General features: G+C 41.9%; 1 protein-coding gene across 2 annotated transcripts in view; it reads left to right on the forward strand.

Annotated features, from left to right (window-relative positions):
• Window positions 1–11,948: 11,948 nt before the first annotated feature.
• The window catches only part of CDKAL1 (CDK5 regulatory subunit associated protein 1 like 1), a 700,650-nt gene continuing 698,345 nt past the window's right edge, over window positions 11,949–14,253 (forward strand). The window contains exons 1-2 of one of the 2 annotated variants that reach the window (XM_030817372.1): window positions 11,949–12,079; window positions 12,849–12,892. The gene's annotated coding sequence lies outside the window, so the exon portion shown is untranslated. The remainder of the gene's footprint in view (window positions 12,080–12,848; window positions 12,893–14,253) is intronic. The other variant, XM_030817373.1, reaches the window with a different exon arrangement.

Consider the following 14,253-nt stretch of genomic DNA (forward strand, 5'->3'; position numbering starts at 1 on the left):
CTTCCCTTCTTTCTTTCTTTCTTTCTTTCTTTCTTCTTTCTTTCTTTCTTTCTTTCTTCTTTCTTCTTTCTTTCTTCTTTCTCTCTTTCTTTCTTCTTTCTTCTTTCTTTCTTCTTTCTTTCTTTCTCTTTCTTTTTTTTTTTTTTAGACATGATCTTGCTCTATGTCACCCAAGCTGGAGTGCAGTGGTGCAATCATGGCTCACGCTAACCTCAATGTCCCAGGCTCAAGTGATCCTCCTGCCTCAGCCTCCCAAGTAGCTGGGATTACAGGCATGTGCCACCACACCCGGCTAATTTAATTTTTTAATTTTTTTTTGTAGAGTCAGGGTCCCCTGTGTTGCCCAGGCTTGTTTTTAACTCCTGGGTTCCAGTAAATCACTTGAGCCTCAGCCTCCCAAAATGCTGGGATTACAGGCATGAGTGAGTCACCATGCCTGGCTGATTTTCTTTCTTCTCAATTCAACTTGACCTTCATTTCTAGCCACTTCAACTGTGTTCCCACCCATACCTTCAGTTGCCTTCCTCTCCTCTCTTTCTACTCTATCTGCCCTAAAAGTTCCCACCCCTGGATTAATACATTCATTGCCTTCCCTGCTACTATCTCTAGGGAATGCAGAATTAGTAAAAACTCTTGATTGACAACGAGAATCCAACAGGAGCTAGCTTCAAAAAAATTAATATGAAAATTCAAATTTGTACCCTTAGGGAACCAAGGATTAAGAATGTAGGCTGGCCTTTAAAGGATCAGAATCAGTACTTCTGTCTTCAGTTTTCATCTGTATTTCTCTCTGTCTGACTGCTTCTTTCTTCTCTTTTTCTCCCTCTCTAGAATAACTTTCTGTTCTCACACAGTAACGTGGAAGCTTCCTAACGTGCAACTCCTGTTAAAGTGATGTCAAAGGTGATACTGGAATCTCTTAGCCTTAGTTTCTAATTCATGGGGGAAAGAGCTATGATTGGCCTGATTTGGTGGGGATCTACTCTAGATAGATCAACTAGGGCCAGAAAGGCGTGACCATATTTTATAAAATGATAGCTGGAGACTCACAGCTCTTACCATGTACTCTTCCATGAAACTATTGCCAGGGAAGATACAATATACTGTCCACGAGTAAATGCACAAGGTTACAGGTACTCATGAAATCTATAACTGTAGCCAGAGGAATACCAGGCTCTGATTCCGCTAGACTTAGTCACATGCCCACTAGCAGAGGCTGAGATAGTCTATTCCCATTAGCATAGGTAAGAAGAGGGTCTCCTGAATGAGAAAAAATGACTGGCACAGTTGCTAGAAGATAGATAAGGAAGCTGTGAAACTCCCTGGCGATTAATTACCGTGTATTTATTGCCAGTTTAATATGTGCAGGGCCAGGCTACGAGCTGAATATATTTTTACTCAATATGTTTTCATTGCTTTATTTGAAGATATAAAAAATCTTAGAATGTTAAAAATACCCAATTTGTTGCTAAATGTAAAGCAATATTTTTTCAAAATCAAATCAAAATGACTAGATTATTTTGGATTAACCACACCATTGTTTCCCTCCATTAGCTAAGATAATCAGCAATCAATTAAATATACTTCCATATGTCATTTATCTAATAATACATCATAATTATATGAAAACAAATCGACTTCAGGGAGTCGTTTTGCTCCATGCAAATTCATTTTGGATACGAATTCTGCCCATATTTATACCTAACATAATTAAATATATGCTTTGAAAAGAAATGCTGTAACAATTCACTGAGTGCCTTTTTACTAAACTAAACATTTTTTTCCGTCTCCCTTCCAATCATCATTGAGAAATTACAGAGGGCAAATATAAGAACACAACAAAGGATAAGACAAAAAGCCTTGCTTCCTTTATTCTGTTCTGGCTTGCTTTGACTTTTGATCTCTGCTTTTACTTTCCTGTTGAATGGACAACAACCCCCAAGGAGGCCTTCGAGAAATTTAGAATAAGCAAACAAACCAAACGGAATACTTCCTTCTCCTTCCTCCCCTCCCAGCTGTTGCAATTTAAATCTGCCTTTTCTGTAGGTTCAGGGAATAAATTCTCATGAAACTGGCTGCTGCGGAGTTCTGTTCTGTTCTTTGACAGTTTCTCACTAGCAAAACCCTCCTTGGCCTTTGGTATTCTCACCACTCACTCTACCTCTTTTTTTTTTTTTTTTGAGGTGGAGCCTCACTCTGTCTATCGCCCAGGCTGGAGTGCAGTGGCACAATCGCGGCTCCTGGCAACCTCTGCCCCCCAGGTTCAAGCGATTCTCCTGCCTCAGCCTCCTGAGTAGCTGGGATTACAGGCGCCCGCTACCACGCCCAGCTAATTTTTGTATTTTTAATAGAGACGGTGTTTCACCATGTTGGCCAGGCTGGGCTTGAACTCCCAACCTCAGGTGATCCGCCTGCCTTGGCCTCCCAAAGTACTGGGATTACAGGCATGAGCCACTGTGCCCAGCCTCACCACTCACTCTCAAAGGGAGTTGCTCTTAGTGGAATTGCAAGTCCCTGAATTTCTTCTACAGATTTATCACTTGTAAGAAAAGAATTGGAAAAATTCCAGGGAGAGATGTAGCTAGGGAGCATGAAAGACAAAGCCCAAGTAGTATCATGTCAATGTTAATTTCTTGGTGTTGATAATTGTAATTTGATTCTATAAAGTGTTAGCACCTGGGTGCTGGAGAGGATGTGGAGAAACAGGAACACTTTTACACTGTTGGTGGGAGTGTAAACTAGTTCAACCATTGTGGAAGACAGTGTGGTGATTCCTCAAGGATCTAGAACTAGAAATACCATTTGACCCAGTGATCCCATTACTAGGTGTATACCCAAAGGATTATAAATCATGCTACTATAAAGACACATGCACACGTATGTTTACTGTGGCACTATTCACAATAGCAAAGACTTGGAACCAACCCAAATGTCCATCAATGATAGGCTGGATTAAGAAAATGTGGCACATATAAACCATGGAATACTATGCAGCCATAAAAAAGATGAGTTCATGTCTTTTGTAGGGACATGGATGAAGCTGCAAACCATCATTCTGAGCAAACTAACGCAAGGACAGAAAACCAAACACTGCATGTTCTCACTCACAGGTGGGAATTGAACAATGAGAACACTTGGACATGGGGTGGGGAACATCACACATTGGGGCCTGTCGTGGGGTGGGGGGAGGGGGAGAGATAGCATTAGGAGAAATACCGAATGTAAATGACGATTTGATGGGTGCAGCACACCAACACGGCACATGTATACATATATAACAAACCTGCACGTTGTGTACATGTACCCTAGAACTTAAAGTATAATAATAAAAAAAAATTAGCACCTGGGGAAGGTGAGTGAAGGCTATACATGAATTAATTGGAATACTTTTGTCACTTAAAATCTGAAATTATTTCAAAGTGAAAGGTTAAAGAAAATTTAAAAATTAAAAACACTGAACTCCTGATCGCCTCCATTTCTACTCCCAAACCTGCTCCATCTGCAATCTTTTCCATCTCCATGGATGGCAATTTCATTCTTCTTGTCCAGGCCAAAACATTTAAAGTCATCTTTTATGTCTTTTTTGCCCTCCTACCTCAATTCCAATCTACAAGACGTTTCATGAGCTTTGTCTTTCCATATGTTCAGTATCAAACCACTTCTCATCACCTCTCTTGCTGCCTCCCAGTCCAGGACATTGTCAGTGCTTGCCTGGATTATTGCAAAAGCTTTCTAATCAGCCTCCTTGATCTACTTCTCTTCTCCTAATGCTCTAATGGTTCTCATTTTATTCAGAGTAAAAGTCAAAGTTCTGACTATGGCCTATGAGGCCCTACATGTTTCCTTCACTTTCTACGTGATCCAGCTTTGATCTCTTCTTTTACTACTCACTCACTCACTTAATTCAAACCACTCTGATCTACATTTTTAGAGCCACAGTCTTGCTCTGTCACCCAGGTTGGAGTGCAGTGGTGTGATCCTAGCTCACTGCAGCCTTGACTTCCCCGGGTTCAAGGGATCCTTCTGCCTCAGCCTCCTGAGTAGCTGGGAATACAGGCACATACCACCATGCCCAGCTAATTTTTAAATTGTCTGTAGAGGTGGGGTCTTTCTGTGTTGCCCAGGCTGGTCATGTACCCTGCTGTTTTTCAAACAGGTCAGGTATGCTGCTACCTGATGGCTTTTCCACGAGGTGGCCCCTTTTCCTTGAATGCTCTTCCCCCACACATTTTTTGGCTGACCCCGTCACATTTTTTTGAGCCTTTACTTAAAGGTCTTTTTCTCAATAAGCCTACTCTGACCACCATCTTTAAAAACTGCAAGCCCTGATTCTGGTTTTTCTTAATCTGCTGTAATTCCGTGGCCATCTTTATCACCTTTCAATGCACAATACAATTTTCATATGATATTTCTTGTGTTTTGTCTATCTCTACCTATTAGTATATAAACTTTTTTTTTTTTTGAGACAGTCTCGCTCTGATGCCCAGGCTGGAGTGCAGTGGCATGATCTCCGCTCACTGCAACCTCTGCCTCCTGGGTTCAAGCAATTCCCTGCCTCAGCCTCCCAAGTAGCTGGGATTACAGGCATGCACCACCACGCCTGGCTAATTTTTGTATTTTTAGTAGAGACAGGGTTTCACCATGTTGGCCAGGCTGGTCTCGAACTCCTGACCTCATGATCCACCTGCCTTGGCCTCCCAAAGTGTTGGGATTACAAGCATGAGCCACCGTGCCCGGCCGCATACAAATTCTTAAAAGGGGAATGATATTGTCTGTTTTATTTCTTGAGCATTTAGAACAGTACTTGGTATACTGTATATACTCAGTAAATACATTATTGTGTAACTCAATAAGTTTGCAATGTATGAGTCATATATTACTGAAGGACAGAGAAAACATCACATGTCTTCTACCCACAGATAATTATAAGCAACCAGGGAGTTAGAAAACAGATGCGAATTCTTATTTTTTTAATCATTAAGAGAATATGTAACAGCAAGAAGTTTAGCCAGCGCTCTTCTGGTTGCAAGTCATAGAAATCCACTCAAATTAGTTTAAGAAAAGAAGAGAAGGATTTACCTGTTAACATAACTGAATAGCACAAAAAGAAAGCTAGCTCCAGACGTGCTGGGTATAGGGGCCTTACAATTGTCCTCGGAACTTATTGATTTCTCCCTTCATCTCTCAACTCTGCTTTCCTCTGAAAGGGCTTTGGTAGGCTGGGCGTGGTGGCTCACGCCTGCAATCCCAGCACTTTGGGAGGCCGAAGTGGGCGGATCACGAGGTCAGGAGATCGAGACCATCCTGGCTAACACGGTGAAACCCCGTCTCTACTAAAAATACAAAAAATTAGCCAGGCATGGTGATGCATGCCTGTAGTCCCAGCTACTCGGGAGGCTGAGGCAGAAGAATTGCTTGAACCTGTGAGGCGGAGGTTGCAGTGAGCCAAGATTGTGCCACTGCACTCCAGCCTGGGTGACAGAGCGAGACTCCGTCTCAAAAAAAAAAAAAAAAAAAAATAGCTTCAATCTCAGGCTGGTGCTCTTCTCATGGTAGTCCTGGAAGCTTCTGCCTCAGAATTTCACAGTTGACCAACAACCCCGAATTCACGCTGGTCTGGTGTTGGTTACATGCCCTGTGATGTTCTCATTTCTCTGGCTTGGGCTACAGGGCACTTGTACAACCCCCAAAACACTTGTACTGAGAGTGGGAGAGTGAACAGATAAAATTAATTATAGAATTGAACCAAATCTATCTGTGTAAGTTGATAGAGTAGAATAGATTATAGTAAAGCTGAAAGAGGTGGTTCAAGTCTGTAATCCCAACATTTTGGGAGACTGAGGCAGGAGTATCACTTGAGCTAGGAGTTCGAGACCAGCCTGGGTAACAGCAAGACTTTGTCTCTACCAAAAATTAAAAAAATTAGCTAGGAGTGGTGGTGTGCACACCTATAGTCCCAGCTACTTGACAGGCTGAGGTGGGCAGATCGCTGGAGCCTGGGAGGTCGAGGCTGCAGCAAGCCGTGACAGCACTACTGCATGCCAGCCTGGGTGACAGAGCCAGACCCTGTCTCAGAAAAAAAAAAAAAAAAAGTTAATAGAAGTATAGCACTCTGACCCCTAGTGGTTAAATTATGCAGAGAAAAATTCAGGACGTGTCCAAAGACAACAGGAGGTTGATTTATTTCACATTATGTTCCTATATGATCTTTTTATCAGTTTATTTAAAAGCATCAGCTTTCTTCCCTTTTATTCTCCACATTGAAATATCCATCCATTTGGGGCAATTTTTCCTTTCACATATATCTAGTATTTCTCTTCCCTCCCCCGCCCAATTCCTCTGCTGTTACCATATTTCTTCTTGGGTTCATCCAACACCTGAAAAATCTTCCTAAAAAACTGTTTAGTTGGCCAGGCACAGTGGCTCAGGGCTGTAATCCCAGCACTTTGGGAGGCCGAGGCGGGCGGATCACCTGAGGTCAGCAGTTGGAGACCAGCCTGGCCAACGTGGCAAAACCCTGTCTCTACTAAAAATACAAAAATGGGCCAGGTGCGGTGGCTCAGGCCTGTAATCCTAGCACTTTGGGAGGCCGAGGCAAGCGGATCACCTGAGGTCAGGAGTTTGAGATCACCCTAGCCAATGTGGGGAAACCGCGCCTCTACTTAAAAAAAAAAAAAATAGGCGGGTGTGGTGGTGGGCACCTGTAATCCCAGGTACTCAGGAGGCTGAGGCAGGAGAATCACTTGAACCTGGGAGGTGGAGGTTGTAGTGAGCCGAGATCACACCACTGCAATCCAACCTGGGTAATAGAGCAAGACTCCACCTCAAAGAAAAAAAAAGTTGATAGTAGAAGTATAGCACTCTGACCCCTAGTGGTTAAATTATGCAGAGAAAACTCAGCATTTGTCCAAAGACAATAGGAGGTTATTTCACATCATGTTCCTATATGATCTTTTTATCGGTTTATTAAAGAACATCAGCATTCTTCCCTTTTATTCTCTACATTGAAGCATCCATCCATCTGGGGCCATTTTTCGTTTCTCATAGATCTAGTATTTCTCTTTTTGTCCCCCTCTATTCCTCTGCTGTTACCATCTTTCTCCTTGGGTACATCCAACACCTGCAAAACCTTCCTAAAAAACTGTTTAGTTGGCCAGGCACAGTGGTTCAGGCCTGTAATCCCAGCACTTTGGGAGGCCAAGGCAGGCGGATCGCCTGAGGTCAGGAGTTCGAGACCAGCCTGGCAAACATGGCAAAACCCCGTCCCTACTGAAATTACAAAAATTGGCTGGGTGCGGTGGCGTGCGCCTGTAAAAAAAAAATTAAGAGCACTTAATAGTCATGCTTTTCACTTTGCTTATATATAGCTTATATATATATATAAATATATAAATCTGTTTTAACTCTCATTCTACTAAATTTACCTAATATTCTACATAGAAAATTTCATGTATATTGTTTATCATCTTTCAAGAGTGAATTAAGCACATGAATATTTTCCCATGAAAAGGGATATTGATTGGTACAGATGTGTACGTATAATGTCTAGTTGCTCAGATCATCAACTAAATCTAAAACGTGTTCCAGCTGGCCTGGTGGCTCATGCATGCAATCCCAGCACTTTGGGAGTTTGAGGTGGAGGATTGCTTGAGGCCAGGGGTTCGAGACCAGTCTGGGCAACATAGTGAGACTCTGTTGCTACAAAAAAAGTTTTAAAATTAGTCGAGCATGGTGGCATGCACCTGTAGTCCCAGCTACTTGGGAGGCAGAGGTGGGAGGACTGTTTGAGCTCAGGAGTTCAAGTTTCCAGTGAGCTCTGATGGTGCCACTGTTCTCCAGCCTGGGTGACAGAGCCAGACCCTGTCTCCAAAAACATAATATTAAAAAACAGTTCCCAATTTTTAATTTTAATTTTATATATTTATTTTTGAGAGAGGGTCTCATTCTGTTGCCTGGCCTGGAGTGCAGCGGTGTGATTTTGGCTCACTGCAACCTTGACCTTCTGAGCTCAAGTGATTGTCCCACCTTAGCCTCTCGAGTAGCTGGAACCACCATGTCCGGCTAATTTTTTGTTTGTTTTGTAGAGACAGGGTCTGGCCATGTTGCCCAGGCTGGTCTCAAACTCTTGGGCTCAAGTGAAACAACTGCCTCTGCCTCCCAAAGTGCTAGGATTACAGGCATGAGCCACCGTGCCTGGCCTCAGATTTTTATAATTTTCTTATTTTATTCTTTATTGATTAGTCACTGAGAGGGTAAGAATTGTGTAACTTCTTTCTTGTCTATATTTTCTCTTCAATTTTTACTGTGAAGGCCAACATAAAATATTGAAGGCAAACAGATTTTTTTTTTTTTTTGAGATGGAGTCTCACTTTGTCGCCCAGGCTGGAGTGCAGTGGCGCGATCTCGGCTTACTGCAACCTCCACCCCCCAGGTTCAAGCGATTCTCCTGCCTCAGCCTCCTGAGTACCTGCCTGCCACCGCGCCCGGCTAATTTTTGTATTTTTAGTAGAGACAGGGTTTCACCATCTTGGCCAGGCTGGTCTTGAACTTGTGACCTCGTGATCCACCCGTCTCGACCCCCTAAAGTGCTGGGATTACAAGCATGAGCCACTGTGCCCAGCCCAGGCAAACAGATTTTATTCCACTTTTCCTTGATCACTCTTTTGTTTTTTCTTTCCAATGTTTTTTCTCTATTTGAAATTTTGCATTATTGTCGCTTTCTTCTGAAGTATTCATATAGAGTTGTTAAAACAACTGAAGTCAGACTGCCTAAGCTTTAGGTTTCTTCTCCGTTAAAAGAGATAACAAGATAATAATAGCATCCTCATTTATAGGGTTACTTACGGGTGGTTATTGGCACACATTTATAAGTGCTTGAAAAAATCTTAGCTTTACTATTATTTTATAGATTTACTTGCATTTTTAATGTTCTTGGTATACACCAATTGGTTTGTTTACTTACTACCAAATATTTATAAAGCATTTAGTGTTATATTGTTGGCTGAAAAAACAGTAACAAAATAGGGTGGTGTATATTTATGAAGCTTAACTCTAAGAAACAAAGCATAATTTTTTTTCTTTGAGACAAAATCTCACTGTGTTGCCCAGGCTGGAGTGCAGTGGCACGATCTCAGCTCACTGCAATCTCTGCCTTCCAGGTTGAAGCGATTCTCCTGCCTCAGCCTCCCAAGTAGTTGGGACTACAGGCTCGTGCCACCATGCCTGGCTAATTTTTTGTATTTTTAGTAGAGACAGTGTTTTACCATGTTAGCCAGTATGGTCTTGATCTCTTGACCTCGTGATCCGCCTGCCTCAGCCTCCCAAAGTGCTGGGATTACAGGCGTAAGCCATCGTGCCTGGCCCTTTTTTTAAATCTTTTTGAGATGGAGTTTCGCTCTTGTTTCCCAGGCTGGAGTGCAATGGTGCAATCTCGGCCCATTGCAACCTCCATCTCCTGGGTTCAAGCGATTCTCCTGCCTCAGCCTCCTGAGTAGCTGGCATTACAGGCATGCGCCACCACACCCGGCTAATTTTGTATTTTTAGTAGAGACAGGGTTTCCCCATGTTGGTCAGTCTGGTCTCGAACTCCTGGCCTCAGGCGATCCACCCGCCTCGGCTTCCCAAAGTGCTAGGATTACAGGCGTGATCCACTGCACCCAGCCTTACCTGGTTGTTTTCCAAAAGGTGTACAGATACTATAAATATATTTAACCAATCCTCTATTGAGAAGGAGCCAGAGAGGGTTTCCAGTCTTTTGCTATTATAAGCAATGCTTAAAAAAATACTCTGGAACACAGGTCATTGTAAGCAATGCTTCAAAAAATACTCTGGAGCATAGGTCATTATGTATATTTCTGTAAGATAAATTCCTAGAGGTAGGGTTACTGACTTCAAAGGATTTAGACCAAAGGTGCTTAAAGAAAGAGGTTTCACCTGTTAGTTAGTTGCTGTAGCCAAAACTTGAAAACATCCTTTCTTCCTCTTTTTTTGTACCTATCAGTCACCAAGTCTTGCTGCTGTTACCTCCTCAATTTGTTTAAATCTGTCCTTCCTTCCCATTCCTCCCAGCCAACAACTCAATTTAGGCTTTTACTATTTCTTCATGTCTGAAATATCGTCCTCAAACCCATTGTCCTGAGAGAATAATCTGCTCGAACACATTCATGTTGCCTACTACATACATCCAGGATTAAGTCTAATGCCTTTGAGCACACGAGGTTCACCTTGATCTAGTTCCTGTGCTTCCCTTTCTCTGGCAGACTTCTCCCATCAACAGCTTCACTCTCTCTGCTTTTACACTGTAGAATAATTCATCATTTCAGGCCTCCTTGCTTTTGCTCTGGCTGACTCTCCAGCCTGGAATGCCTTCATCCATTTCCCTTACTTCACCTTTGTGTTCCTGTGCATTCATCTTTCATAGTGATTGCTATTCTCTACTGAAATGAATTTTCTCAAAATAGCCTGCAATTGCAATAGGGAGTACTTTTTTTCTTTCTCTTTAGCTGTAGCATCTATCACAGTGCTTGTGGTCATGGGGTACATACTCAGTAAAATTTCCTTTACTGAACTCAACTAGATCTTGGGGGAAAAAGGGTGGAGTAATTCATTCATTCATTCATTCATTCAACATATGTTTATTGAGAAGCTATAAACATAGGCACAAGGTTATGTGCTAGGTAGTGCGATTACAACCAAGAAGATAACCCAGGGCCTACTTTTGGTCTAGTGAAAGAGATGGAATTAGATGGGTATGGTGGTGCGCACCTGTAGTCCCAGCTACTTGGGAGGCTAAGGCATGAGAATCTCTTGAGGCTAGGAGGGAGAGGTTGCAGTGAGCTGTGACTGTAACACTGTACTCCAGCCTGGGTGACAGAAGAAGACCCTATCTGGAAAAAAAAAAAAAAAAAATTAGGGCAACATAAATTCACAATTTTAATTTAGGTGGGTAAAGACAACAGTGGACCCCAGGGCACAGTTTATTTTATGGATATGGATAAACAGAGAAAAGGGTGGGTTTTTTTTTTTTAATCTATTTTAGGGACAGGGTCTCACTGTGCTGCCGGGGCTATTTTCAAACTTCTGAGCTCAAGTGATCCTCCCACATCATCCTCTTGAGTAGATGGATGGCATTTTAATTAGATGAAATTGTACTAGGAAAGGCATTTGCAAAACAAAGTAATTGCCCCAAATCACTGTGAAACCCTAAGTCAGGCATAAAACTCAAGATTTCTGACCCTTCTTCATGGCCTATTGCCTCCTATTGCCTTTACTTTTTCAAGTAAAGATACTCTTCTGGTAAACACATGGTCAAATACAGTGTCTTGGGTAACGAATAGTAAAGTGAGATAACATATGTAGAGCAAGCGGGTGAGAATCTGTACTCCATAAAAGTATTTTCTTTCCATAGGTGTCAGCTAAACTGCCATCTAAGTTTTCCAAAACAAAAAACAAAAACACTTGTGTGGTGCTAAATGATGTATATTAAGTGAAACCTACCAACTGACCTTTATCTTTTCCTTCCTGTTTTTTTTAATATTAAAGAAGAGACCTCTTTTCACAAATGATTGAGGAGGCTAGTAAAATGCAGTGAGAAGAGCAAGTTCTTTGGGAGTCAGACAGCATCGGATCCAGCCCAGAGCGCAGCACGACTAGTAGAGTAACTTAGATTAAGTCCTTAAACTTCCAGTGTCCTCTTTTGTAAACTGGGAATAATAATAATAATAAATAAATAGTGAAATAATATTTATGCAAAGTACTTAGCACGGTGTCTAACACATAACCTCTTAGGAGAAGCTGGCTATTAAGCATTTCTAGGAACCCGAGGACTCAGGGTTGTTATTTTAGCTCTTGGAATCAAACGAACTTGAAGCGTAGTCACTCCTAAAGTAAGTTAAACCAGGACTAGCGCTTTTAGCAATGATGTAATTTGATCTCTTCGGGCCACCGTCGCTGAGCATGCGTAAATAAACGTGGCGGGACGTATGTGTCATGGCGCTCTCCATCTAAAGTCTGTACAGCTTTCGGAGAGTGGCGGGTTGGTTCTCTCACTTTGGACTGGTTTTTACTTCCCGACTTCTGGGTAAGGGTGGCCGATGGGTCCATGTGGGGCAGAGTGTGGCCACAGCTCCTTTTATGGCCAAGTCTTGTTTCTCCAGTTTCAGTTATTTCTTGGGCTGTTTGCAAATTTGTTTCGCAGTTAAAAGGGGATTTGCCAGCTGGGATGGGGAATTGGGAGGCAGATGGGGCTTTCGGGAGTGAGGATAGGGTCGACCTCAGGTGCCGCTCTCCAGTTAGTATTTTAGGCACCTCGTTCCTTATTGTCAGATTTAACTTCATTTGTTTTCCCACTTTATACCTTAGTGAATTTGTAGATGTGACGAGGCTTTCGCAGTTACATAGCTTTCCCAGATCAGTGTCTTAAAAATTTAAGCAGAAGTTATTGAGAAAAGCAGCTGTCTTGCTTTTTCACTTTTCGTTCTTCTTTGTTCATAAAACCTTTTTCTGAATCTCGGGACGACAGTTATCTTTCGGATGGAACGTGATCTAGATGTCTACCTACCTTATTGACTTAATCTTGTTTTGTAGTGGTTAGTTACTAGCGCTATGCAGACGTGTTGTAGTGCTGAATATAACATTTATTACTAAGGCCAGACACTGGATCCCAGTCACGGCCGATGTCAGCACACCTGTTGTAATCAGTAAGAAGTTACAAGTAGTATGGAGCATCACTAATCCTGCTGTATAAAGCAGTCTTTTATGGAGTCTGATTCCTTTTAGGAAAGAATCCTTACAGTGTTTTTGTGAACTTCTTAGGTGCTTGCTTTTCCTAATCAATTTTTGTTTTCCAGACTCATCTTTCAAGAGGACTTTAGACTAATTGCAGATAATTAAGGTACTGATTTATTTTAAACCTTTTATGTTTGAGTGCTGTGCATATTTCTGCATATTAGAAAATGCAGAGAGGTAGCCTAATTTCTTAGCTATTTACCACTATCATGTTATGAAAACATTGTGCCTTATATACCACTAAGTCGAAGAGATATTTTCATTTATTTTACTTAACCTTTCATTTTCATTCACCAGTATTGACCATGTCCACTTTTTTGACATGCCCTCTTCCTTTGCCTTCCATGGCCCATGGATTTTTTTTCGTTCTCTGGTCGCTGCTTCTTGGAATCCATTATAAGCTGATTTTCCTTCTTCTGGCAGTTAAATTTGGAGTCTCTCAAGTCGTGGTCTTGTACCTTCTCCTACCTCTGTTCTCTTTTTCTTTCCCTCTGGGTGATGTAGTCCACGTGCCTGTCAGCAGTTATTTGTCTTTTTGATTCTACCCATCCTAGTGGATATGAAGTGGTATATTGTGGTTTGGATTTCCATTTCCCTGATGGCTTATGATGTTGACGTCTTTTCATGTGCTCATCAGCCATTTGTACGTGTGTGTTTTTGAGACACGGCTTCCCTATGTCACCCAGGCCGGAGTTCAGTGGCTCGATTACGGCTCACTGCAGCCTTGACCACCTGGTCTCAAGTGATCCCACTTCAGCCTCCCAAGTAGCTGGGACTACAGGTGCATGCCACCATGCCTGGCTAATGTTTACAATTTTTTTTGGTAGAGATAGGGTCTGTGTTGCCTAGGCTCTAGCCTTGTACTCCTGGCCCGAAGTGATCCTCCCACCTTGACTTCCCAGTGTTGGGATTATAGGCATGAGCCACTGCACCTGGCCCATTTCTAGATCTTCATTTAATCTGTTTTTCCTGTTGTTGCTTGTGCTTTTGGTTTCTTAGCTAAGAAAGAAGGGCCTACTCTAACATCATAAAGATTTGTGCTTATGTTTTTTTCTAAGAGTTTCATAATGTTTACTCCTAAATTTAGTTCTGTGATCCATTTTCTGTTAATTTTTGTATATGATGTGAAATAGGGCTCCAACTTTATTTTTTACATGTTGCTATCCAGTTGTCCCAGCATCATTTGTTGAAAAAAAAAAAAAAAACTATTCTTTTCCTGTTGAATTGTCTTGGCATCCTTGTTGAAAATCATTTGACTAGGTTATGTATATTCGACATGCATTCTAGGTGGTTTTTATGAAAGAATAATTCTGGGACAGTGATTATCAAACTTTAATTCAGATCAAAATCACCTAGAGGGCCTGTTAAATATTGCCAGGTTTTACTCAAAATATCTGATTCAGTATGTCTGGAGTGGGGTTCAAGAATTTTCTTTTCTGGCTAGGCATAGTGGCTCATGCCTGTAAT

Source organism: Nomascus leucogenys, chromosome 8 (genome assembly GCF_006542625.1).
Source record: "Nomascus leucogenys isolate Asia chromosome 8, Asia_NLE_v1, whole genome shotgun sequence".
Classification (NCBI taxonomy): Eukaryota; Metazoa; Chordata; class Mammalia; order Primates; family Hylobatidae; genus Nomascus; species Nomascus leucogenys.